Source organism: Muntiacus reevesi, chromosome 15 (assembly GCF_963930625.1).
Source record: "Muntiacus reevesi chromosome 15, mMunRee1.1, whole genome shotgun sequence".
Taxonomy (NCBI): domain Eukaryota; kingdom Metazoa; phylum Chordata; class Mammalia; order Artiodactyla; family Cervidae; genus Muntiacus; species Muntiacus reevesi.
The window spans coordinates 18,670,906-18,696,008 of NC_089263.1; the positions used below are offsets into that span (position 1 = coordinate 18,670,906).

General features: G+C 48.4%; 1 long non-coding RNA gene across 1 annotated transcript; it reads right to left on the reverse strand.

Moving 5' to 3' along the window:
* Window positions 1-6,521: 6,521 nt before the first annotated feature.
* On the reverse strand, window positions 6,522-8,766 carry LOC136147357 (uncharacterized). Its single transcript, XR_010659173.1, has 3 exons — window positions 8,722-8,766; window positions 7,068-7,164; window positions 6,522-6,609 (listed from the first exon to the last, which is right to left on the reverse strand). It is a non-coding gene; the product is annotated as an uncharacterized lncRNA (long non-coding RNA).
* Window positions 8,767-25,103: the final 16,337 nt, after the last annotated feature.

Sequence of the window (25,103 nt, forward strand, 5' to 3'; positions counted from 1 at the left end):
GGTGAGAGCAAGGCTGTGGGGACAAGATGACATGGGAAGTAGGGACTGTTCTGAATCCCCTCCCCCAAGTTTTACCTTAACATGTAACTCTTGCACATTGGGGAAGGGAGACCCCAATCCAGCATGACTCCAAGGTAGAGGATTATGGAGGAACCATAGAATAAATTAACATGTTTGGCTCTTAAGCTCCAAAGCTGCCATCCAGGTGGAGGTCTGGAAAGATCTAGGAGCAGTCCTACCTGAGCAGGATTTTCCTGGCCTGGGAGACTGGTTAGCAGCTTCCAAGCTGGGAACCAAGGGATTGGAAATGAACAAGGATGCTGTGTCTGATGCTGAATGGAGGCTTTCAGGGCATCCCAGGGAGTGGGTGGGGATGGATGGATGATCAGCCCCTTTATAAAGGCAAAAGCTGAAAGAGGAGGCACCTGCTGGACTCCTTGGAGGAGACAGCCCTGAGGATGCACCTGGGATTGTGGCGGGGCTGGGGGGAACAGAGTGGAGACGACTTGGGGGGAATTCTAGGGTACCAGTGTCCCTGAGGCAGTCCAATAGGTGTCTTCTGACCCAGAAGGGATGCAGGCATGGAGCCAACCTTCCCCATGGAGGAGAGGCCTGGAGTGGAACTGAAGAAGCCCCATGAAAGCCTTAACACGTCTGAAATGCTATGAATTGTGAGCCCCAAGAGGTGTCCCTGGACAGTGACATGCCATCTTCACCATCTCTCCTTATGGCCCAGTGTTTGGCTCCTTTGTGTCACCACGGAGTCCCTCTGAGTATCGCACATTCTGAGGAAATCCTTACAGATGTGACAGAGCCAGCCTGGCCTCTGGGAGCCAGAGTGGTGTTAAGGACTCAGGCCAGAGATATTACTCAAACAAACCAACAATCTCAGGGCCAGAATAGCAGCATTATTTAAGTATTCTTGGAAACACCAAAATTTTCTTTCTTCTAGTTTGTACTAATTTTTTCCTCTGGGCTGCAGAACAGGACTTGCATTGTCAGCACAACAGCACCAACTCCCTCATTCTACCCTCCCTTCCCCAAGACACACCACACACACACACACACACACACACACACACACACACACACACACACACACATATGCTCAGAAGAGAAACCCATGAGGCAGAGGCTTCTGTGAGTCCATAGAAAGCCCATGACCCAGGGAACTGGAGCCCATCCTCTGTGACCCCGGTCAGCGTGGTGGAACCTAGCTCCCCTGCGAGATGCAGCAGGTGGAGGAACCAACGTTGGCGGAGGGGGAGGGTGTTGGGGACAACAGCTGGAGAAAATGGTCCTCCTCAAACAGTTCAGAGCCCTGGAGAAGCCGCCCAGCATATTTTACAGCTTCTTTGCCCACAGTGGAGGCAGAGGGCCACTTGATCTCCTCAGACAGTAGGTGGCGCTCTTGTATCTGGTACTCAGCACGTGGACACGCTCCCACCCCTACCTGAGGCCTGACACTCAGGTGCCGCTCCCATAATGGCCCCTGAGGACCAGTAGCTGCCACCTAGAACCAGCTTCTCCAGGAACAGCAGCCTCACTCCTGTCTCCATCACCAATCACATTAGTGAGGGCCTCAGTGACTGTCAAAACATCACCAGGCTCTTACCGGGGTCTCCAGTGACGTCACTTCCTCTGCCCTGCTCCTCATTTTCCAGTAATTGTGCCCAGAGCATGCAAGCTAATTGAAACAAGACACGGACTTTTGTGCTAAAGCAGCCTTCACCAGAGACGCAAGGGCGGCTTCTGGAAAATGTTAATGATTTCCTGTTGGATGCAAATCCTGCTTGGAACTTAGCTTCAAACGAAACCTCATCTGTAAAATGAGGGGGTTGGACAATCCCGAAGAGCCATGCTGGCTCTGAGAGTTTATGCTACTGTGAAAAAAATTCCAACTGAACCCTGGATCTGGGAGCCAAAGGCTACGTCTGGTTAGCAATGGTGTTGTCACAAAGTGGTTGCGAATCAGTTTTTATTTTAGGCCCTGCAGCTGATAGGTTAATTTCTGTTTTGCGGGCCATACTCTGAATAATTCCATGAAAATCTCACCACTGACATCACCAACCACCAGATAAGAGGTCCCCAATGTGCAAACCTCAGGCTGAGTCACTTTTCGAAGACTTGACTCCAGGTAGAAAAAATGGTTGCTTATGATTGGGACCCCTCATTGCCATGGAAACCAAGTTTCTCCCTCTCTATCCATCTTCAGGAGATGTGAGCTTCAGAGGGTTTCCCACCTACCCATGCTCAGAATCAAACTTAAGAAGTCCAATCTTGGGTCAGGCAAATCCATCAGATATTGAAGACAGACAAAAGTTCTGTGCTCTGGACAGTCCGGACAACCTGAATTTAGGAGGTGTGCACTTCACTGTCATATAATTTTGGCTTGGAGGTTTATTGTTTGTTTGTTTGGTTAATTATTTCTTATGGAATTTCTCCACATAGGTCCAGTCTTCCTGAGACTTCCTAAGTTCTTTATTTGGAAAAGAAAAAGATCCCCCCCAAAAAAATCCTTTAATAAGGAAAGAGAGAGAGAAAAGAGGTTTATAATCATTTCAGCTGGGAGACCCAAACCACTGAGTAGAGAAATGTGTTTAGGGAAGATCAGCAGGTATGAGATGAACCACAGTTAAGACCAGCAGACAATTTCTAAATCGACAAAGCAAAGAGCTTTCTCCTTACTCCACTTCGAAATTCTTTGGGATCCTAGAACCTCCACACTGAAAGAAGTCTGAGAAGTCACCTGGTGTAACTACCCAGCTTACGGCAATCTGTGTTCCTCCATCCTTGGCAATTGTCAGCCTACTCTTTGCTTCCCTGGGCAGTCAATTCTATATTCTTATAACTTGGCTGAAAAAAAAAAAACCTCCTGAGGTTCTTAGAATGAGGTGAAATCAGCCTCCCTGTTCCTCCCATTCACCAGTCACAGGTTTGTTCTCAGGAGGACCATGCAGAGAAAAAAGTACAAACTCTAGTCCCAATGAGCTTGGACAGCACTATTGGCAGCAGGTGCTGTGTCATCTTCTCTTCTGGATGAATACCCTTCATTCTTTTCATCGCTCCTCATTTTCAGGCATTTCCAGACCCTTCACCCTCCTGGCCACCTGCCTCTGGATGCTTTCCAAACGGTCAGCTTCCCTTTCACACTGTAACTGGGATTCTGTGCTGATGATCCGGATTCTGAGTTGATGGACTGATGGATGTAGAAAGTGAAAGTCGCTCAGTTGTGTCTGGCTCTTTGTGATCCCACAGACTATACAGCTCATGGAATTCTGCAGGCCAGGATACTGGAGTGGGTGCCCTTTCCCTTCTCCAGGGATCTTTCCAACACAGGGATCAAACCCAGGTCTCCCACATTGCAGGTGGATTCTTTACCAGCTGAGCCACAAGGGAAGCCCAAGAATACTGACATGGATAGCCTATCCCTTCTCCAGTGGATCTTCCTGACCCAGGAATCAAACCAAGGTCTCCTGCATTGCTGGTAGATTCTTTACCAACTGAGCTATCAGGGAAAAAACAAGCTCAAACCTGAAAATGCCAAGCCACATAGGGGTGGCTCACCAGAAACGAGCTACAGGGACATGTCCTGCCATCAAGGACATCTTTGAGTTGCTGGCAAACACTGTGGCATGTTGTCTACCATGAGAACCACGTGCTCAGTTGTGTCCAATTCTTTGCAACCTCACGGACTGTGGCCTACCCAAGAATCCATGTAGATTCTCCAGGCAAGAATACTGGAGTGAGTTGCTATGCCCTCCTACAGGGGAATATTCCCAACCCGTGGATCGAACCCAGGTCTCCCACATTACAGACAGATTCTTTACCGTCTGAGCCACCAGGGAAGCCCCAACCATATGCTATGCATCCTTAAGTGTCTCTAGAGAATCAGAGTATACTTGGAAGTGATTCCTTTTCCCTTCAGTGAATGCTTAGTATCAACCTTTTAAAATTTTATCTCTGATCATAGAAGAAAGGTTTTGGAGCCATGATAATAGATGGTCCAGTCTCTAACCTCAAGGAGATTCACTGGGATAATCTATAGAAGCTTAATTGGTCCAGGTGTCTTAGCTCTAAACAACTTTGGAAGAATTCTGCTTGTGATTTTAATTAAAAGCTTAGTCATAGAAGATCATAGATGATTGGAGATGGAAGGACTCTCAGAAAGCTTGAATTGATGTCCCTAGGTTTACAGATGTGCAAACTGAGCTCCAGAATTTGTAGCTCATCCACCTAGCCATCCATCCTTTCATCCATCGACACAACAAATGTATTTATTTAGCAGCCACAATTTGCAAGTAATATATTTGCGGAGAGTCCAAAGTGAACAGCAATACCAGATAAGGGGTAGGAAGTAACTTCATTTGTGTACGGATAAAAAGCTCTTATTGAATGATCTGGCCAACGTAATCTGGTTGGTTGACAGACATCAAAGCCAGGACTCAAAACCAGGTCTTCGCTGTCTGGCACAGGGCTTTTCCCAAAGCACATGCTTTCACTAATAAATGACTGATGGTAGGCAATAGAGCACCTGCTCTATATCAGGGAAACTTGTCCTGATGGAACCATATTTAGACATTGCAGACAATACATCTGTAATTGATTAATATGCTGGTTGCACAGATGTAGTGCTTTACCACTGAAAAGCATGATGCAGAAGATAAACATCATTTCTGTCCATCTTCCAGAAGCATAGACAGTCTCTCCTTAACTCCTTCATTCATGACTCCTCCTTGCCAACAGTTTACCAAAACTCTCTCCCAGGATCCATCAGAGAGCAAATCCAACTTGTTTTCTTTAACTTTCCTGCTCTTTGAGCTCCATGAGATAGGATGCTATTGGCTTTCCTGAACATCCTCCTTCCTTGGTTCCCATATCCTTCTCTCTCCACTGCCCACTTGCTGACACTATCCCTTGTCAGGCCCTTAACCATGAACATTATCAGGAATATTACCTTGTACATTATAACTTCTGGATAAATATATTTGTTTAGTGGATGGATGGTTGGATGGATGGATTGCTAGGTGAATGAATGGCAAATTCTGGAGCCCAGTTTGCCCATTTATAAACCAAAGGATATTAATTCAAGCTTTAAGATCCCTATTCTTCATATTTTGCCATAATGTCTCTCTTTTGAGGACTGACTCATTCACAGACTGTCAGCTATCATCTCTGTGTATGAAGTTTCCAAATCTACATCCCCACCTTGACAAGAACCCCTTGTCCCACTTGGCTCCTGTTCTGCTGCTTCAAACCCAACAGATCTCTGATCAAGTCATCCTTGCCTGATCCCCATTCTGCAAGCTGAACATTCATCTCTTTTCCACAACCCTGACCAGCAGCCCTCCTTTTCAGACTCATTCTCTTAGTCCATCAGGCTCAAAACATTGAGATGAAATTCAGTTTTTCTCTCTTAAATAAATGAGTCAACTACATAAAGTCATTAGAGATTTCTCTCTCAGATAAGCTTAATTTTATCCATCCATCTATCTGTGAATTCATCCTTCATCCTTTGAGAACATCCCAGCTTTCTCTGGGATGACTACGTCGTGTGTCAGATAAGCCAGATCCCTCTCCTGCAAGTTCAGAGTGTCACATCTCAGCTAGAATTGCTGGTATATGCATCTCTCAGGCATTTGAGCCATGCCCAGCCAGATGCTTCCCTCACCTTCTTTTCACCCTTGAGTACAAGTCCAAGACTGAGAGCATGTGCAGGGCCACTGAGATGCCTCCCTATCAGGAAGTCTTGCTGGAGAGCAAATGGCCCTCTTGCTCCTCTGGGAAGGGAACCTCTCCAGGGGCTCAATGGCCCATAACCTGAAACCAGACCCTGTTTCAGAATAGGCAGTTGAGAGTTCAGGGCTCCCCAGGGCTGAGCAGTCACTCCTCCAGTGCAGCCCACTCCCAACTCCCTCCCTCCTTAGCCCCATTGCCTTACTCCCCAACTTCCGCTCCTAACACCAGCATCCAGCCCTGCTCTAAGACTGTCTGCAAAGAGAGGGAGGGATGAGGGGGGCTGTATACTGGTTAAACATCTTTGTTTATAATTTCATTTTATTTATTTATTTTTGGCTGTGCTGGGTCTTCGTTGCTGCAAGGATTTTTCTCTACTTACAGCAAGCACAGGCTACTCTCTAGTTGTGGTGCACGGGCTTCCCATTTGTGGTTTCCGGGCTCTAAAATACAGGCTCAATAGTTGTGGTGCATGGGCTTACCTGCTCTGCAGCATGTGGGATCTTCCTGGATCAGGAATCGAACTCATGTCTCCTGCACTGGCAGCTGGATTCTTATCCACTGAGTCACCGGGGAAGCCCCAGTCAAACATCTTTAATGTGGAGGCAAATGTCCAGGAGAAACCAACCCCCTTTGGGGAGTGTTGCAGCACGCAGAATGGCTAGCATCCAGGCATAACCTCCCATGTACTCGTGTAAAGATATTTCCAGTCTGATTGCAGTATACCTGCATCCAGATTTCCAGACTGACAGAAAATTGGAGCTTTGAGGGCCCTCAGCAACCAATCAATGCAGTCCTTCCCCTGTGCAGATGAGAAGACCAAGGCTCAGTGACCTCCCACGGTCATTCAGTGAGGCAGAGACAGAGCTGGAACTAGAAGACAGAGGGCCAGTGTGACAGGCAGGATAGTCACAGCGAGCCACCCACTCACTGAGATAGACCCCACGGCAGCTGGGGGTTCTGGGCTTTCCTCCTTAAACTTTGAGTAAGATGGCTTCTGCTGGTGGAGCCAGGTGGGTGGTGTGAGCCCAGAACGGCAGTAGAGAACTGGGGTGGGGGTCTGAGCGGGGTGGGGAGCACGTCCAGTGAGAGAGAGCCCATGCTTGGCCTGGGAGCCTAGCACAGTAGAAGAGGCAGATAGAGAACGGCCCCACAAGGATTTGAACTTCATCTTCGCCGCCAGGAGCCTGATCACCTGGGAAGCCAGTCAGTTTCGCAGAAGGACCCCTCCCTGGCCTCTCTGCCCGCTCACAGGGACGGCTGGCCAGGAGGCAATCCTTCCACCCACGGCTCCCATGGCTGCCCAGGACTCGGGCATCCTGCCCGCTCACCTCACCCCTCGCATCCAGACGTGCTCAGGAGGCAGGCTGTCTCTGCCAAGGGCCCTCAGAGGTCCAGACGATCTTGATCCACTTCCAGGGACTGAGTCTACCAGTGTACCAAAAAATAGAAAGATGCCAAACAGGGCTCCAAAAATTGAGGTGTGTTTAAAGCATTTCCTGTGAACAAATTAACACTCTTCACACACACACACACACACACACACACACACACACACACACACACACACCCCAAAATAATGCAACATAATTGTGCTATTCACAAAATAATCATAGAAATTATGCAAACATTCAGAGCTCGCCCCCCCCAACCCCCAACTTGGCAACATGGCCTAGCAATGAACAAGGATTTAAAGTTGTTTGGTGAAGGTCGGCCTCAGCAGTTCTCTATGACTGCATGTGTGAAACTTCTCTCAACGTGAGTTACATCTCAAGTCGAGACAGGGACCAAACGGCTCTTGTGTCCTCCCTCTCCTTCGGTCAGCTCCCCACCGAGGTGTGCAGTTGAGGGACCGAACCTGAGGGTGACGGGGCCCCGCGGGGACTGGGCCTGACCTGGCGGCCTCCACACCCACACCCAGCCCCAAGCCCGTACCTCAGGGAGAGAGGGAGGGAAGCCAGGCCGCCCCCAGGGACAGCCCAGGAGCCTGGGCTGCCGGTGGGCCGCCAGGCCCGGCTGAATGAAGCCTTTTCATAGCACACCACCCAGGAGGGGGGTGTGATCCCTCCCCAGCCACACAGAAGCCTCTCAACCCAGGCAGCACAGTGCCCTGTTCACACAGCTCAGGAAACAAAATAAATATATTCTCCCCTGAAGACCCCACAATGGGGCTTTTTCACGGCAGAGAATCAAAAGCGGCCCTCCCTCTCTCCACCCGGCTGAAAGGCTACTGGTCCCCATAGCCTTTGCCTGACCCTTTCTAGACTAGCCAGGCTTCCCTGGTGGCTCAGACGGTAAAGAATTTGCCTGCAATACAGGAGATGCAGGTTTAAACCCTGGGTAAGGAAGATCTCCTGGAGAAGCGAATGGTTACTCACTCCAGTAGTCTTGTCTGGAGAATCCCATGGACAGAGAAGCCTGGCAGGCTACAGTCCATGGGGTCACAAAGAGTTGGATACCTCTGAGCGACTAACATTTTCTAGACTCAGATCCATCTGGCCCAGCCCAGGCCTGTCTTCCTACTTTCTGGTCAAGTCCTTGTTTGGTCAAGTGGCCTCCTGGGTATGTATTGGGCACAGTCTGCAAGAATTTGGAGAAAGGAAGGAGACAGGACCCAAGGCTTGTTGATTTTCTACTAAGTGTCAGGAAAGTGAGGGACTCAGTGAAGACACCACTTCTGGATGGACTAAAGCCATCTGCAGATTAGACGGCACCGGGCAAGGCTCCGGGCAGCCGCCAAGATTACTCTTGAGATTCCTGGTCAGTCGTGCAAAACTCCAGGCCGAACTGCATAGCTGGGGGAACAACTGAATGCTCATTGATCCCTCCATCACACCCACCCTGAACTATCCCATGCCCCCATGTCCAAGTGGGGGCTTGCTTTCAGAGGGATGTCAACCAGCCCCAAGAAGACTTCTCTGGTACTTTGCCCCACTGCCCAGTCACAGCCAAACCAAATCATCTATGAATCCCCAACATGCTTACCTGCCCTGGATGGTGTACTTCCCTCTGTCTGGAATGCCATCTTCCTCTCCACTCTACTCTCTCTAAAATCATGGGGAATAGTAAAAAACAAATAGATAATATTTGGTGAGTGCTGACTCCGGGCCAAGCAGTTATTGGAACTCAAGCATCACCTCTTACAGGAAGCTTTCCCTGACTTCACTCAGCATTGAGACCATTTGTCTAAGAATCTCTCTCTGACTAGATGGGGAGGGCCTAGAGGTCATGGCCTTGCACCCCATCTCTGAGTACCTGGGTTCCTTCCCAGAGATGACCCCTAAAGGTTGGGTGAATGTGGTTGCCTCTACTTTCCCCACCAATACAGTTGCTTATAGAGCACCTTGAACTAGTGTAAGCCCTGAGCCACAGAGACTAATGGTTACAGTCTTGGAGTCAGCATCCCAGCTGTTAGGCCTGGGCCAATTCAACCAACTAAGCTTTTCTTTTCTTTTTTTTTAAACTTATTTGCATTTGTTGTTGTTTTTAGCTTTTAATTTGAAGCACAGCAAGTTGGTTAATGATATCCTTTAGCTCAAAATATATGATCACCATTAGTTAGTGCAAAGCCCTTTCTTATTTCTTTTTATAGCTTTAATTGACATAGAATATTTAAAGTGTGCGATTTGATGAGTTTTGGCATGTTCATACACTTGAAGAACCCATCACCATAACCCAGGTAGTGAACAAATCCATCACCGCCATGCCCTCTGGTCATCTCTCCCCCCACCACCCCCCTCCTTCTATCCCCCACTCTGGGGGCAACCACTCATCTGCTTCCTGTCACTACAGATTAGTTTGTGTTTCCTAGAAATGTATATAAATGGAATCATACTGTCTGGACTCTTTCATTCTGCATAATTATTTTGTAAGCCACCCATACTGTTTTGTGTATCATGGTTTTTCCTCTTTAATTGCTGAGAAGCAGCCTATTGTACAGTTATAGTACAATTTGCTTAACCATTTATCTGTTGATGGACATTGGAGTGGTTCCCAATTTGGGGCTATTACAAATAATGTGAACATGTATGTAGAAAACTTTGTATAAACATATACTTTCATTTCTCTCTCGAAGTATAATGACTGGGTCATATTTTATTTTTCTTCTTCATTCCCAACCTTTACTCTCCCTCTCCTTTAAGCACCCACTCTGATATTTAACATAGTCCCTTAACTATGAACAAATTCTCATAAAATGAGCAGAGCTGTTGTGTATGTGGTGGGCGGTGGGGGGTTACCTTACATACCTTGCTGTAAATCTAGTTGTTTCTTACCTTTTCACTTGATCTTATTTTGGGAGCTCCACTATGCATACTCTGCAATTAGAAGTTTGTTATTTCTAATTACTATGCAGCATTCATAGTGTGTCCCCATCACTTTACTTATCCTTCCCTTTAAAAGAAATATTTATTTGGCTGCACTGGGTCTTAGAAGCAGCACACCAATCTTCATTGCTTCATTCGGGCTCTCAGTTGTGGTATGCGGTCTCTAGTTCCCCAATCAGGGATCAAACTCAGCTCCTCTGCATTGGGAGCTCAGAGTCTTACCTACTAGACCACCAGGGAGATCCCTATCCCTCCCTTTGATCAACTCCAAGGTTGCGCCCAATCCCGCCCTCCCATAAATGGTGCCACTGGAAACATGTCATCCTTCCAGTCCCCTTGCTGATCTGTACAAGCACTGAGTTGGATCTCTGGGTCCCAAGGTGTGCACTTACTTTATATCACTCAGCTCTGCTGACTTGACTATTTTCTCACCACCTGAGCCAACTAGTTACCTGCCTGCCCTTTAGCAGTGCTCCAGCCCCCATCTCTCCACATCCTAGCCAGGGCTGAATACCCGTTTGCTTTGCTGATCTTTGCCATTCTGATGGGTGTCAAGTGATATCATGTTTCAATGTATATTCATCTTATTACTAATGAGATTGAGCATCTTTTCTTCTTTTTATGATTTTTTAATATGGATCTTTTTAAAAAGATTTTATTGAATTTGCTACAATATTGCTTCTGCTCTATGTTTTGATTTTTTGACTGCAAGGCATGTGAGATATTAGCTCCCTAGCCAGGAATCGAACTTTACCCTCTGCATTGGAAGGCGGAGTCTTAGCCACTGGACTGCCAGGGAATTCCAGAGCATCTTTTCAATTACTTGTTAGCTCTTAGGATTTCTTATTCTGTGAATTACCAGTTTGCATTCTTTGCCTATCAAACTTTGTACTTCCTAGTTTTTCCTTACTGATAGGCAGGAGTTCTTTGTTTTGCTTTGTTTGTATTGAGATATGACAGCATATTAAAAAGCAGAGACATTACTTTGCCAACAAAGGTCCATATAGTCAAAGCTATGATTTTTTCAGTAGTCATATATGGATATAAGAGTTGGACCATAAAGAAGGCTGAGCGACAAAGAATTGATGATTTTGAACTGTGGTGTTGGAGAAGACTCTTGAGAGTCCCTTGGACTGCAAGGAGATCCAACTGGTCAATCCTAAAGGAAATCAGTCCTGAATATTCATTGGAAGGACTGATGCTGAAGCTGAAGCTACAATACTTTGGCCACCTGATGAGAAGAGTCAGCACACTGGAAAAGACCATGAAGCTGGGAAAGATTGAGGGCAGGAGGAGAAGGGGACGACAGAGGACAAGATGGTTGGATGGCATCACCGATCCAATGGACATGAGTTTGAGCAAGCTCTGGGAGATAGTGAAGGACAGGGAAGTCTGTCGTGCTGCAGTCCATGCGGTTGCAAAGAGTCAGACACGACTGAGTGACTGAACAACAATAACTTCTAAAAAGTAAAGTGCACAGATATTTAGTGTGGAACTTGGTTAGTTTCTGCACGTGTTTACACTGGTGTAACCATTGCCCAGATCAAGATTTAGAGCATGTCCAGCATTCACAAAGTTCCTTGTGTTCTTCTAGTCAGTAACCTCTTAAGGTAGCCACTATTCTGACCTTTATCACCTTAAATTAGCCCTGAAACTTCATGTAAATGGAATTAAACTGTATGCACTTTTTCACCAACTATTATCTGTGAGATCCATCTGTGTTGCTATCTGCAACATTAGGTCATTCTTTTTAGTGCTGCATAATATTCCATCATGTGCCTAAACCACACTGAATTCACCCTTTTTCTTATTGCTGGACATTTAGGTTATTTCCAATTTGGAGCTATTGTATATGAATAAAGCTTCTATTTATTTATTTGGCTGTTTCAGGTCTTAGTTGCAGCACACAGGATCCTTCACTTCAGTACACGGATTCTCTAGTTGTGACTCAGGGGCCTAGGTGCTCTGAGGCATGTGGGACCCCAGCTCCCTGACCACGGATAGAACCCAAGTCCCCTACACGGCAAGATGGATTCCCAACCCCTGGACCACCAGTGAAATCCTGTGAATAAAACTTCTAGAAACATTCTTGAACATGCTTTTGGGTGGACATAAGTGCCAAGTGCAGCTGGGAGTGGAATTGCTGCATCAGGTTTAGCTTTAATGGACACCGCCAAGCATTTTCTAAAATGTTTGTTCCAACTGACACTCCTACCAATGGCGTTTGAAAATTCAAGTTGCTCCTCACCCTTGACAATGCTTGATACTTTCAGTCTTTTTTTTTTGAAGTTTCAGTCTTTTTAAATGTAGCCACTCCAGTGGGTTTTGTAAGTGAGGTCTGTATATCCTAAGAGATTCACTTCTTTGGGGTTATATACTGTGTTGTAGATGTAATTTTACCCATCTATTATCTTAGTCTATACTGTACAGTTGATATCTGTCTTCTTATCTGTAAATGAGCATAATACCACCTACCTTTAAAACCTGGCAAACAATAAATAGGTGCTCAATTCATGTTAGCACGCATTTCTGTCTTCACCGTTAGACTGGTGCTCTTCCAGGGCAGTGCCTGGATCTTAATACGTGTAGCAAGCAGAGCCCAGCTTTGGGCCAGCAAGGATTGGTTTTTCAATAAAGTTTGTTGATTGACTAAATGACCAAGCCTCCCAGAAGCAGTCTCCAGACTGCAATTCAAAGATCTAAGAGAGGAAATGATGGGCTGTGGCAGTGAAATTGGAGGAACATTTCCCTTTCAGGCTTCTAGCGAGCGGTGGAGCCCCCTCCTCCAGGCATGGGGCCCGGGACCTAGCGAGGAGGGATGGGGGTGGGTGGGAGCCAGGGCTGAGAAGTGGTAGTTTTTCCTCTTGAGTGCTCGCTGCCCGGGTGGGCGGCGCGGAGCCGGCCAACTGCCGTCTGCCCCTCTGCCCGTCCCTTTTTTCCAAAGGCTCTGCCCAGAGGAGCAGGAGGAAGAGTAGAAGGAGGCGGCGGCGGCAGAGACGGAGGAGGAGGGCGCTAGTCTCGCCCCCGCGCGGCCGCGGGAGCCTCCCTCGACGCCTCGCTGCCCTGGGCGGGCGCTGCTGAACCGCGCGAGCCGCCGCTGGCAGCCAGACGGAGGCGCCTCGCCGCCTCGTCGCTCCGCCACCTGGCTGCCGCCTTCCCCGCCGCCGCGCCGCCCCCTCCACCCGTAGAGCAGCCCGCAGGCCAGGCTGGGCAGCCACAGGGGCGCCGCCACCGCGGGCATCACCCTCCCCGGGCAAACAGCACTTCTTAGCCGGAGGGTTCGCCAATCCTGCGCTAAACGCTTATAGACTAGCACTAGAGTTTAGTCCATCCTTCCCCTTCCCCGCTAGGGCCTGAGGAAGGGGAGGGGAAGCAACTGGTCTAAGATCGCATGGTCAATTACGAACAGTCAGCACTAGGCTCAAACCCCAACTCCCTGTCCTGCCTTCCCTCTGCCCTGTGGCCAACACACAAGCACGTTACTCAAGTGTGCCTCCCAAATCCTCCTTGACTCCCCAAGCTGTCCCCCCATACACCCCCGCCACCCACCCAATCCCCTCTCTGTGCGTTACCTGGGGGCTGGCAACAGTGTTCATGGGTCTCCTGCCTTCTATCTTGTCCCCCTGACATACCAACCTCCATCCAGCAGCCAAAGTGATCTTTTAGAACATGAATCTGATCACCACCCTGTTTTAAGCCCTGATGTCTTCCAGCATAGGGGGGAATATGGATGAAAACCTACCACATCCCCACACCTCCACTCCCGCCCCCACAACTCCAGGCCCCTGGGTTTACTCCTCTGGACCCCTATGTTCAGTCAAGAGACTGAACCTGGGCTTCAACCTGCCAAGTTCATTTACACCGCAGGGTCTTTGAACTTGCTGTTCCCTCTTCACCCCAAACACTCCTTCCTTAGGGGTTCTTAACCAGGAGAGTCTATGGATTGAGGTCAATTTCAGTTTAATTGTTTTCCTGTGTAACCCTGTGTATATTGTTTTATGTGTTTAAAAGCGTCGTTTGGGGAAGGGGTCCATCGGCTTCACCATACTGTCCCAGCGCCTGTGGCACAGAAGAGTTTAGAAACCCCTAGACCTTTGCAGAAAGGCTGAAAGTGAAGAGGAACTAAAGAGCCTCTTGATGAGGATGAAAGAGGAGAGTTAAAAAGCTGGCTTAAAACTCAACATTCAAAAAACTAAGATCATGGCATCCGGTCCCATCACCTCTTGGTAAATAGAAGGGGAAAAAGTGGAGGCAGTGACCGATTTTTTATTCCTGGGTTCTAAAATCACTGCGGATGGTGACTGCAGCTATGAAATTAAAAGACGCTTGCTCCTTGGAAGAAAAGCTATGACAAACCTAGACAGTATATTAAAAAGCAAAGATAGTACTTTGCCTACAAAGGTTCATATAGTCAGTTATGGTTTTTCCAGTAGTCATGTACAGATATGAGAGTTGAATCATAAAGAAGACTGAACATGAAGAATTGATGCCTTTGAATTGTAGTGCTGAAGAAGACTCTTGAGAGTTCCTTGGACTGCAAGGAGATCAAACCACTCAATCCTAAAGGAAATTAACTTAAATATTCACTGGAAGGACTGATGCTGAAACTGAAGTTCCAATATTTGGCCACCTGATGCGAAGAGCCAAGTCATTGGAAAAGACCCTGATGCTAGGAAAGATTGAAGGCAAAAGGAGAAGAGGGCAGCAGAAGATGAGATGGTTAGATGGCATCACCAACTCAATGGACATGAATTTGAATAAACTTCGGGACATGGTGAAGGACAGGGAAGCCTGGCATGCTGCAGTCCATGGGGTCACAAAAAGTGGGACAAAACTGAGTGACTGAACAACATACCTTTGCACATCTGGCTCTTCCTTATCCTTCAAGTTCCAGGTCAATGTCACCTCCTCAGGGAGGTCTTCCCTGGTTGTGTCAGCTAAGGTTGCCCCCTTCCTCATCTGGTCATTAACTGCATTTCCCAAAGTGTGGTCCCTGGACCAATAGCATCACTCAGGAATTCATTCAATATGCATGTTCTTTAGATCCATCTCAGACCTAGTGAGTGAGAAACTCTGGGGAAGGGACCTAACACTCTATTTTTAAGAAGCCCTCACAGGTGATTCAGATGTTGGATCTTCAACTTGGACTACTGCTGGTCCAGCATGGTATCACAGTTTTCACCATCCACTCAAGGAAAGTAGGAACCTGGGGGCTTGAAAAGAGGAAGCGGAATGGAGGAAAAAGGTGGAAGCGGAGTTGGCTGGGTAATGAGACAGAACTCTACCAACCTATAACCCACAGAGGCCAAACTGTCTTGGGGAAGGCGCATGGCTTGACTTCAGTCAGAATAGGGCTTGGCAAGCCTGACTTCTGTCTCGTGTTGGCTGGCCCAGGTCAGCATCTAGTTGGAGAAAAGGAGGTCCACATTTCTGTGTTTCATGGGTGACAGGAGAGGAGATTGCAGTCCCCTGGACACTCATACCTCTGCCCTGGTCTGAACATTAACCAGGATCCCTGAGGTCCCATTTGGAATCAGCCACAGTGGCTCCCATCTCATACCAGCCTGGTCTCCTGGCCTCAGCTCCACTGGCCAGAGGAAGTTCCAGGGCGGTCCCAGGGCCCTCCCATCCGGAGCTGTTTCCTGTGCATCTTCCAGGAGGGCCAGATGTTCATGCAACCTGAGTCTGAGCCTTTCTTCAGACTGGAGAGCTGGTCCCTCTTTGCCAGTCCCTGGGAGCTGCCTGATGCTTCCTGCAGACCAGCTAGGTGTGGCCTCTGGCTCTGGTGTTGAATAAGGAGGGTTACAGCCCTCTTCCCCTTGGCCACTAGTCTCTGGCATTTGTGCAATTCCCAGGCCCTCGGGGAGGGAAACCAGACACTTTTAATTGACTTCCCCAATCTGATGATAGAGTATTGGGTATCAATAGACCGCAGGCGAGCTATTTTCATCCATGATTTCAGATGGCAGCCGAGGCCCAGGCTACCACCACCATCCTGCCACACCACCCCAGGGGATGAGCTCACCCCTGTTTGCTAGCGCAGCAGCATTTGCTGTGGCCAACCAGTCTGATGCAGGACCTCCCAGGGAAAGTTCTAGGAAGCGGGGGTGTAAGCAGTTACAGCAGTGGGCTGAACCAGGGCCTATTGGAGAATAGCTTGGAGTCAGGAGACCTGGGCATTCTCCCAGCTCAGCCTCTTCCAAGCCGCGGACAATGGATGGATGATTTGTCCAATCTATGCCTCAGTTTCCTCACCTGCCAAGAGGAGGCTGAAGTAGATGACAATTCTTGGCTCTGGAATTCTACAGTGAAGCCTGAATGCTTTTTTTCCACCCTGTCTTATTTCAGAGTCCTGAACCTTGCTAGCTGTCATCAAGATAAGAATCACCAACTTAACAACACTCAGGGGGTCCTGGGTTTGGTTCTGACTTCCCCACTTGCATGCATGTCCTGAACCTTGGCCAGCTCTCCTAAGCACAGGATGGAGATGTCATCTCTAAAGTGTTTAGGGCACTTCACAGGCATATTATCCACTCTGGGTCCAGTGTGAGCAAGCATAAATTGAGGAGGAGGTGATATGACCAGGATGCTTGTGGGCACTTCTCCTCACAGCCCCCTCATCCAACCCCTACACTCAGCCTTTCACTCAGCGTGACCTGACTGATCCACATGCCGCCCCTCCCCTACTTCAAAGGCAAGGAGGGATCTGATCACCTCTGTGTCTGCCAGACACAGTGGGCACTTAATGAGCAGTCATGGAACAAATGAATGAATAAGCAAATAAATGGATGGATGGATGGATGGGCAGATGAATGAAAGAAAGAAGGCAGTCCACAAGATGCACGCTTGCTTAAGACCCTGTGTGTATGTGTGTGTTGTTGCTAGGTGGGGAGAGGACAGGATTAGTCACAGCCAAGGAGGAGGGGACTCCGTGGCTCTGCCTGGAAGCCTTCCTCCTCAGTCACGGTCTGCAGACTCAAGAATAGGGAGAAGCTTTTCTCTTCGAGAAAAACCATAGAATCATGGAATGTTGGCTCCAAGCAAAAACCACAGGTCACTTAATCCACAAACCCTCCAGTGGGGAAGCAAAAAGCCCAGACAGGTTCAGTTCCTGCCTGTACTCTGAGCTCATCATGGAAACTGTTGTTTTTTCCATGAAAAATGAGCCAGGAGGGCAGAGGAGAAGGGGGCACCGGAGAAGTCAGCATTAAACAGAAAACTGTTAATCACAGAGAGAGTGTGTGCTTTCCCAAGGACCTGAGCAGCTCCGGGCAAGGGGCTCACAAAGCAAAGGTGGGCTTTGCCAAGCTTCAGGGGTGCCAGCTCGCATGCGCCGGGCCATCAGGCATTATGTAACCAAGCCAGAGCCTCCAAGAAACACCTAAACTGGTGTTCATCCTGGAACGCGGTTTCCTGCTATTTCCTTATAGAGGGAGGTTTTTGCTGAGCACAGGGTTTTCTGCATTTTCCAGCCCTTTGCTATTAAAGAAAAAAAGGAGACAAAATAGAAAAATCCTGCCCCAAGGTTGCCAGAAATCTCCCAGTTTTGAAAAAGGAAGAGCTTAAGCTCTGCGCCGTGGTGCCTGAAAGCCTGATATGTGAAGCAGCAGGAGTGAATCCCAAGGTGCAATCTGGTCAAATAGGCGGCTCCCCTCAGAGCTGGCAGGGAGCAGGGTGCTCAGCCCTGATGCTGCGGTTGCGGCAGCCCCCTGGGTTTACATGGCTCCAGGAGGAGAGATGGAGAGAGGACAGGGAGGCCAGTGCAGGAAGGTTAGGGGTCCTGAGGAAGGAGCTCTAGTCCAAAGGTTTAAGTCAGCTTTGGAGAGGTTGAAACAGGCCCTGCTAACTTCATCACTGAAACGATCATCTTTGCCTGAGCGTCATGTCTCCAGAAAGCCCCGCTTAGGGAAAGACAGTTGTCTTTAACGCATTCCTATGAGGGGGTGAGTGGGCTTTCCAGGTGGCTCAGTGGTAAAGAATCTGCCTGTCAATACAGGAGACATGGGTTCGATCCCTGGGTTGGGAAGGATCCCCTGGAGAAAGAAATGGCAACCCACTCCAGTATTCTTGCCTGTGAAATCCCATGGACAGAGGAGCCTGGCGAGCTACAGTCCATGGGGTCACAAAGAGTCGGACATGACTGAGTATGCATGCATGTACACACACACACACACACACACACACACACACACACACACACACACACACACACACACACACATGCACACGACTTTGGACACAAGAGGAACTGGTTCCAATGGCCCCGCCCTCTGCTGGGTGACTTCCCTGAAGCTTTCCATGAGCTCCCAAACCTTTGTGTTCCCAAGTATCTCATCCTTAAGCTTCTATCCACCACGCACCACAGTCGCTCAGCACTCCTTTTCAGGACCTCCACTAGACTACGCTCCCCAAGGGCAGGAACCGTGCTGTCCCACTGCCCAGCTCAGCCCTGCCAGGCTCCTCTGTCCGTGGGATTCTCCACGCAAGAATACTAGAGTGGGTTGCCATTTCCTTCTCCAGGAGATCCTCCCAACCCAGGAATTGAACCCGGGTTTCCTGTATTGCAGGCAGATTCTCCTGTATTGCAGGAATTTTGATTTTTCTTTAAAAAGCATCCTAGTCCCTATTATCAGTTCAGTTCAGTTCAGGCACTCAGTCGTGTCTGACTCTTTGCAATTCCATGAATCGCAGCACGCCAGGCCTCCCTGTCCATCACCAACTCCCGGAGTTTACTCAAACACATGTCCATCGAGTCGGTGATGCCATCCAGCCATCTCATCCTCTGTCATCCCCTTCTCCTCCTGCCCCCAATTCCTCCCAGCATCAAGGTCTTTTCCAATGAGTCAACTCTTCGCATAAGGTGGCCAAAGTACTGGAGTTTCAGTTTCAGCATCAGTCCTTCCAATGAACACCCAGGACTGATCTCCTTCAGGATGGACTGGTTGGATCTCCTTGCAGTCCAAGGGACTCTCAAGAGTCTCTCCAACACCACAGTTCAAAAGCATCAATTTTTCGGTGCTCAGCTTTCTTCATAGTCTAACTCTCACATTCATACACGACCACTGGAAAAACCATAGCCTTGAGTAGACGGACTTTTGTTGGCAAAGTAATGTCTCTGCTTTTTAATATAATGTGTAGGTTGGTCATAACTTTCCTTTCAAGGAGTAAGTGTCTTTTAATTTCATGGCTGCAATCACCATCTGCAGTGATTTTGGAGCCCAAAAATATAAAGTCTGATACTGTTTCCACTGTTTCCCCTTCTATTTCCCATGAAGTGAAGGGACCAGATGCCATGATCTTAGTTTTCTGAATGTTGAGCTTTAAGCCAACTTTTCCACTCTCCTCTTTCACTTTCATCAAGAGGTTTTATTAATTCCTCTTCACTTTCCGCCATAAGAGTGGTGTCATCTGCATATCTGAGATTATTGATATTCCTCCTAGCAATCTTGATTCCAGCTTGTGCTTCATCTAGCCCAGCGTTTCTCATGATGTACTTGGCATATAAGTTAAATAAGCAGGGTGACAATATACAGCCTTGACATACTCCTTTTCCTATTTGGAACCAGTTTGTTGTTCCATGTCCAGTTCAAACTGTTGCTTCCTGACCTGCATATAGGTTTCTCAAGAGGCAGGTCAGATGGTCTGGTATGCCCATCTCTTTCAGAATTTTCCACAGTTTATTATGATCCACACAGTCAAAGGCTTTGGCATAGTCAATAAAGCAGAAATATACGTTTTTCTGGAACTCTCTTGCTTTTTCAATGATCCAGCGAATGTTGACAATTTGATCTCTGGTTCCTCTGCCTTTTCTAAAACCAGCTTGAACATCTGGAATTTCACGGTTCACGTATTGCTGAAGGTTGTGAGCATGGGAAAGGGTAGGCAAGGGATCCCTCCGCCTCTTCAACTCAAGACTTAGCTGGAATCCCCTTCCTTTGCTTGGCAGTGAAGGGTGGGAGCAAGTCCACCAGCTCTGGATCAAGCTGATTAGGGCCTGAGACCCGTTTCCACCACCAGCTAGCTCTACCACCTTGAGCAACTCATATGGTCTCTGCAAGACTTAATTCCTTGTCTCTGTGCATGCTAAGTCACTTCAGTCATGTCTGACTCTTTGCGACCCTATGGACTGTAGCCCACCAAGCTCCTCTGTCCATGGGATTCTCCAGGCAAGAAATCTGGAGCGGGTTGCCCTGATCTCCAGGGGATCTTCCCGACCCAGGAATTGAACCTGCATCTCTTGCATTTCCTGCATTGGCAGGTGGATTCTTTACTACTAGTGCCACCTGGGAAACCCTCTTCGTCTCTAATGTGAGAATAATAATGGTTGAGTGTTGAGAAACAGAGTATGTCTTGCCATGTCAGTAAACAAGGATGTCACGGTCATCAGCAACTCCCGCCCTCCAAAGGTGACTTCCTGAGCCCTAAGGGCACTCGTGGATGTGAGAGTTGGACTGTGAAGAAAGCTGAGCGCCGAAAAATTGATGCTTTCGCACTGTGGTGTTGAAGAAGACTCTTGAGAGTCCCTTGGACTGCAAGGAGATCCAACCAGTCCATCCTAAAGGAGATCAGTCCTGGGTGTTCATTAGAAGGACTGATGCTGAAGCTGAAACTCCAATACTTGGGCCACCTGATGCTAAGAGTTGACTCATTGGAAAAGACCCTGATGCTGGGAGGGATTGGGGGCAGGAGAAGAAGGGGACGACAGAGGATGAGATGGTTGGATGGCATCACTGACTCGATGGGCATGAGTTTGAGTAAACTCTGGGAGTTTGTGATAGACAGGGAAGCCTGGCATGCTGTGATTCATGGGATCGCAAAGAGTCAGACACGACTGAGCGACTGAACTGAACTGAACTGAAGGGCACTCAGGAAGGAGAATACCTGTGATCTGACAGCCATCAGGCTGCAGCCACTACCTACAGTGAACCCTGAGGAACTGAGATGCATATGATAGCTGGCCCCATAGCTGAGATGCATATGAAACTAATGATTTCAGTGAGCCCAGACTCTTATATCTCTCCATGCATAAGAAAGGCACTGAATTCCTTAACTTGGGATATCTGCTTTTGTTTAGTTAACAATAATCTTTTGATGTTCAGACCACCTGCCATTTGTTGTAAGACTTCTTATACAACCTGGCTCCTCCTCTCACCTGCTTGGAGCAGTTTTCACAGGGTCACTTGAGATGCTGGATAAGTGGCTGGATAGAAGCGGGGGTAGTCTGGGCCCAGGTCTCATTTGTCTCTTGTTTGCATTTTTAAAGTTCTTTCTGCCCAGAGAACAATCATCATGGGATCTGAGTTTGCAGTTGACCTATATTTTACACCCTGTGCCTCCTCCAGGCCCCTCCCCACCCCGCCCCCCCAAATAAACACCTGGTCTCTGCTACTCAGTAACATCAAAATAACTAAATTATTAAACATCTATATTTGGCCCAAGCTCAGCCCTCTAAGAGGGATCTGGCTAAACTATGTTTCAGAAAGAAAAAAATTTTTTAAATGAATAGGCTAGATTGTTTGTTCATTTTAGTGAAAAGACTCAGAGGCTGAAATGGCTGGGGATGGGTAGGGTCAATAGGGGTGTGCAGTCATTCTTCAGAGAGAATCCCAGGGGGCCATGTGGACAATCAGAAATAAACCGACTCGTGCTTATTCCAGTGTGTAGGTCTTTAAATAGAGCCCGGGGTGCATTTCTGTAAATGTGGGACAAGGTGTCCCTTCTGAAGGCTGTTTATGGGACTTGGTGGTTCTGGCCTTCAATGGGCTGCTTTGTTGTGTGTCTGCTTGCGCAGCCACAGCGGCCGCCGAGTGGCTCCAAAGCTCATGCTCCCTCCGCCACTTTCCTTAAACAAACTCCAGAAGCAACAGTCACCCTGGGAGTGAGGATTGCACAAGAGCGGATGGGACTCAGGCTGTGCCTGAGACCTGCCAGGGCTCCCCAACAAGGACCGCCCACCTGGGCCTCCTGTGCGGTGTTCCAGAGCAGCGTTGGTGGGACCCCAATAAAGTCTTGGCCCCTTGGTACCCCAGTTCCCTGCCCTTAAGGGGCTCGCCTTGCTCCCTGACCCCTAACACCATACACTTTCCACTGCAGGGAGACAGAGTGCCTGGGGCCCACCGCAGAAGGTCATGATGAGTTCAGCCCAGCCAGCCAGGGGACAGGCAAATGTCTATTTGTTCAGTCTCTTCTCCGTCCATTCAGTCACCCACACTAAGCTACTGCTGTGTGTTGGGCACACGTGATCCATAATCACAATCACAATAGCTAAATCTATTGGATGTTTACCGCATACCTATGCTCAGTCACTAAGTCATGACTGACTCTTTCGCAACCCCATGAACTCTAGCCTGCCAGGCTCCTTTGCCCATGGGATTTCCCAGGCAAGAATACTGGAGTGGGTTGCCATTTCCTTCCCCAGGGGATGTTCGACTCACAGACCGAACTCAAGTCTCCTGCATTGGCAGGTGAATTCTTACTGCTGAGACTTCAGGGAAGCCCTCCTGTGTACCTGGTTCTCTTCCAGACTCCCACATCCCTTCTTTCTTTAATCCTCTCAAGAGCTCTGAGTGTTTTACCCTCACTTGATTCCCATTTACAGATGAGAAAGCTGAGATTCAAATTACTGGCAAGGAGACCAAGGTCCTGCCGTTAGTCAAGACCAGACCAGGACTCTCACCCAGATATGTTCAATACCAAAGCACGCAGTCTTTACCATTAAACACCTCTACCTTGAGGATGCACTAAACACCATCCCTGCCCCCCAGGAGCTTAGCCTGATGGGAAAGACAAACAAAAAACAGACCATTAGATAAGAACTATAGGGATGCTATCTCAGGCAAAGTCTAGTACAAGCAGGGCAAGTAGGTCATAAGAACTTAAAAGAGATGATCTTTGAGTTCACACTTTAAAAAGGTAAAAGCCAGATGGAGGAAGCAGGTCTGCTTTCTGTCTAAACTGAAAGATTCTTCAGAATGGGAGGAGGTGAGTGCGTGTGTGTGTGTGTGTGTGTGTGTGTGTGTTCCAGTCTGACTGTTGATTTAGGGAACAGTGAGGCAAGACTGGGCACTTGAGACTTCAGTAGATATAGGGGTAATGTCATAGTGTCAGCTACTGACTTTGATCATTTAATAGCCACCCATATTTACTTAGAACCTGTTAGTGACATCTTACATGTCACTATAGCCTTGGAGTGTCAAAGCTCATTTGATCCTCATTATGATGCAACCCAGACACACTGTTTTTCAGGTGGGGAAACTGAGGTTTGGTTAGATTAAAACACTTGCCAACATGCATGCCACTGACTCAATTCCTAGGACCTAAAAGCTTTTGGGATAGGACATGTCCTTGAGAGAATCTCCTGCAACCACTCATCGGTTCATGATTCCCCTCCAGATATCCCGCCAAAGTGGTTACCATACCTTTTGTCTGAACACATTTAATGAAAGATAATTCATTCTTTCTTTTTTGTTGTCACTCAATTTATTTTACTGAAGTTGATTGACACTGTGTTAATTTCTGCTGTATAGAAAAGTGATTCAGTTATACATATATATAAACTTGCCTTTTCATATTCTTTTCCATTATGGTTTATCGCAGGACACTGAATGTAGTTCCTTGTGCTATACAAGAGGACCTTGTTGTTTATCCATCCTATATATACTAGTTTTCATCTGCTAATCCCAAATCTCATCTGTCCTGTGAGAAATCTTACAGTTACTGACAAGTTCTTCCTTACTTTGAGGATATCTTCAGGTTTGGGGCCTCTCTGGTTGTTCAGCAATAAAGAACCCACCTGCCAATGCAGGAGATGCAGGTCAGGAAGATCCACTGGAGAAGGAAATGGCAACCCACTCCAGTATTCCTGTCTGGAGAATCCCATGGACAGAGGAGCCTAGCAGGCTACAGTCCATGGAGTAGCAAAGAGACATGACTTATGGACTGAACAACCAAACAACAGCAGCAACCAGGTTCTTTGATCCATCCCTCCAATTCCCTTGGGGGACCCTAGAGAGCAGCATCACTCTCTTCTAGAGACCAGTTCTTCAAAATTTCAGAAAAGACCCTTGGGTCTTAGCCAGGAGGCCTCAGACATATGGTGAGGCTGGTCATAGAGGCCTCTGTCCCGCTGCCCTGCCCACTCTGAGCTGTGTGTCTGACATCAGGCCAACACGTGTCTTGGAACGTGTCTGGTTCCAAGGACAGGGCACCGTTTGCAGATCCCAGCACCTCTGCCTGGTGGCCCAGCCCCAGGGCCATTTGCCCAGCCAGGTCCTCGGACTTGCTCCAGCCAGCGTGGTCCTCCCCCTTGGGCCCATGTTGTCTGCTGCTGGTTCAGCTCGCCTTTCCCTTTCCCTGTGCTAGTAAGAGGGTGAGGAGCCAGGCAGCAGCAGAATGCCCTACTGTTCAAGCCTGCAACCCGCCAGCGTGACTCTCTCTGGGGACGCATGGCCCCCTGACTCACCGGGGCCCGCCCTGGGTAAACGTCTCGTGCTAGGAGACCAGGGGCTGTCCTTTCAGAGCGTACATTTCCATGAGGCCCAACTTTGGTTCCCAGAACAGCCTTAAAGGAAGGACCCACACATCCCCTTGGCCCCTCGGCCCCTCTTGCTCAGCCATTGTTGACAGAAGAGCCATGTGACATAGAGAGAGGCAGGCGGGGGGGCGGGATGAGACAGACAGGAAGCAGAAGGTCTAGCTGGTCATCACCTGGGACAACGTCGGGCATGGTCCACATACCCCTTCCCCCGTTTCCCACTGTGGGGCCTTGGGGTTCCAAGCGAAGCTTGTGTTGTTGGTTGAACCCTGCTCAGTTCCTCCACCCACAAAAGGCCAGTCCCCAGGAAAACGTCTCCTGCTTGGGCTCCGGGGGCAGCAGGTAGACAGCCTGCCTGACATCTTCTCCTCCCTCCCTCCTCTGCCCAGCTCCTTGGTCAAGTCCTGGTGGTGTAGCGAAGCCTCTGCATCTGGAATCTTCCAGCCCTCCTACTCCCTTGGCTGGGTGTATTTGTCTTGGCCGCCTTCACCTGGGCCTTCTGAAACAGA